Source organism: Crinia signifera, chromosome 4, assembly GCF_055691185.1.
Source record: "Crinia signifera chromosome 4, ASM5569118v1, whole genome shotgun sequence".
NCBI classification, from domain to species: Eukaryota; Metazoa; Chordata; class Amphibia; order Anura; family Myobatrachidae; genus Crinia; species Crinia signifera.
The window spans coordinates 101,170,651-101,173,085 of NC_139220.1; positions in this window are offsets into that span (position 1 = coordinate 101,170,651).

Here is a 2,435-nt window from a genome sequence, read left to right on the forward strand (position 1 = left end):
CAGGAGGATAAGGTTTTTAGATATATTCGATGGCCCCTTCAAATGTTCATGACACGTGAGCAATGTTCCCTCTAATTTTACGAAGGCTGTGTGCGGCAAAAGATTTTGGTTGTGCAACTTTGGAAGGAAATTCAAATTTTTGTGCGTCACTTATATATAACTGGAAAATGACATTCAGCATTTGTGTTAACTTTACTTCAAAATTATATTAAACATTTAAACATTCAAAACACAGCACACAATGCAGTTAATGGGTGAAATTGAGCCCACAACTGCAAATAGGGACCACTGCTGCTTTGTGCGCTCTGTTGCAATGTCTGTGCGCACGCTCGGCGAGTTGTGTGCGCGCGCACGCGCGCACAGCTTAGAGGGAACACTGCACGTGAGTGTATCTCATTACAGTAAGGGTGTGCTACCACTGGACATAGTTTAAGGACAAAATTTGTTTTTTTTTTTAAAGACAAAAAAAGGGAAAGAGATGTCTCTGTGTGGTGCACCCATACGTTTAAAATATAACCTTTATTTGGTATCAGGTAAAATTTTAGCAAAAAATAAGGGAGGGGGAGCGGGGAGACACAACCACGATGTGTACAGTCTGCGTAAGCTTCGCTAAGCAGCATCATCAGGAACGTCAGGAACGTGACAAAGCTGCATAGCGAAGCGTACGCCAACTGTACACTTTGTGGTTGTGTCTCCCCACTCCCCCTCCCTTATTGATTGCGTTTTGATCTGTTTTCTTTCTAGTGGCACATGCCAGCGGACTCTATACAATACGAGTCCGTCCGGCAGGAGAGGCGCGGTGTATGACACTCAGCACCGTGACCCCCTGCTTCTTGGCTGGTAGACTGCATTAGCGGTGTCCATCACCGCGCACTATCCCACTTAGCAATAGGCCAAGGAGACCTTATTTGCTGCTTATTAAGCTGTCTCATATATGGGGCCCATTTATCAAACCATATTTGCGGCTAAATCCCCGAAAACACCCGTTTTCGGGATTTAGCCGCAAATATTAAGTATCTCCTAAATGTATAAAAAGGGGGACCGCAGCAGGGATCTCCGATCCCTGCTGCGATCCCCCCTGCACCGCCGCCGGCCGCATCCCCCATAGGTTTCTATGGGGGATGCGAAGCTGCCCGATGTATTAACATCGGGCAGCCCGGCTTCGCATCCCTGGGCTATCGCCATTCTGGGATGGCGATAGCCCATTGTAGCCTATGGCTACGTGATCGGGGCAGTGCGGTCACAGGGGTCGGCGGGGGTCAGCGCATAACCGCGCATGCGCAGACCCCCCCGGCTTCCGGGTTAGGGCTTCGCAGGGACAGGCTCCTATCGGAGTCCTGTCCCTGCGCCCTTCTAATGATACATCCCGGCGGTGTACTTCAACACCGCAATGCGATGTCCGGCGATGCCACTGCGCCGGTATCGCACTATATTGATAAATGCGCCCCATAATACCCACCACTACTTGAATAGGAGCCTGTATATTTGTACTTAAATTGCTCCAACGTGGGCATAGCAGTCTTATTAGTTAATCTAGGCAAGAAAACAACACAAATTTTTAAACATTTCTGAAATGGACTAGCAAAAGAGACATGCATCCTACATAACATGGTATCTACACCTTATACCAGCTGTGTTTTATTATATATAGAATTTGTTTTGGCCAATTGATGATTAAGTACAATGGCTCTTATTCAGATCTGATCGCAGTACAAATTTGTTCTCAAAATGGGCAAAACCATGTGCACTGCAGGTGGGGCAGATGTAACCTGTGTAGAGAGAGTTAATACTGAATGAGTAATCATAATTCTCAATTAATTTTTTTTGTGAAGCACTACATGATTTCTGGTTAATTGTGTTCTAAAACAGTAATGTGTTAGAAGTATAACCAGGAAAAATGTCTATGCAAAAAAAAAAAAAAAAAGTCTTTAGAAGACAGAGCTGTTTGCTGTGTTTTTCAATGACAGTTTAACTCTCTTAAATTGACTATAGGGCGGGGAGGGGAGGGAGGACTTTGTTCGCCGTGTGAAGCTGAACCACTAGTCATGCACATAGGCCATCACCTTAGCCGTTCCTTGCCACTCCGTGTTGAAAATGGCACATTGGCAAGTTTATGTTTCTCCTCCAACAATTTACATTTATTTTTTAGAGTCCTTTTACTGAAGTTTGGCTTCGATTTTACATGCCCACTACTTTGACACTGGGCATCGGCCTTGGCAGACAACATTGATGGCATTTCATCGTCTATGTCATGACAAGTGGCAGCAGCTTCAGAACTACGAGGAAGCAGCTCTTCATATTTACCTATTTTTTTATCCTCCATATTTTGGATCTCCATTATTTTTGTGGAGTAATGCCACAGGACAGCACCACTGGAGTGCAATTATATACGTCCTTTGTACGTAACCAGTAGACAGGAATTATTTATACGTCAG